Source organism: Seriola lalandi, unplaced genomic scaffold (assembly GCF_002814215.2).
Source record: "Seriola lalandi dorsalis isolate HSWRI2012SDOR001 ecotype SW California unplaced genomic scaffold, Sedor1 jcf7180002054575, whole genome shotgun sequence".
NCBI classification, from domain to species: Eukaryota; Metazoa; Chordata; class Actinopteri; order Carangiformes; family Carangidae; genus Seriola; species Seriola lalandi.
Genome location: NW_019525128.1, coordinates 725842 through 726247, shown reverse-complemented (window position 1 = coordinate 726247; position 406 = coordinate 725842).

The following is a 406-nucleotide window of genomic DNA, read 5'->3' as shown; positions in this document are numbered from 1 at the left end:
GTCTTGTCCGATGACACCCCTACAGAATACGTTATGGGCCTTGAGTGTGAGCTGCTGTACAAATACGACGGGCATAAAACAGGTACATCAAACCTACTTCGGCATTAATGCCGTGGGTCGGCTCCACAACCTAATAAGCCTTCCACACAAGCTCATTCAGAACAACCTTTAATGCCAGTATTCATGAAAAGCAATGTGTCACTCGCAGCAAAATCTAAACTTGTGGATGACTTTGTAGCGTTCTGCTGCTCGGACCTACGTCCATTTGATGTTGTCTCTGGAAAGGGGTTTACTCGTGTGGCACAAGGGCCTATAAATATCGGTGCACGTTTAGGATCAGTGGACATAAACTCCGTCCTCCCTCACAGACAAACAATTTGCGACAGGGCCAAAGCTCACTGGCGTT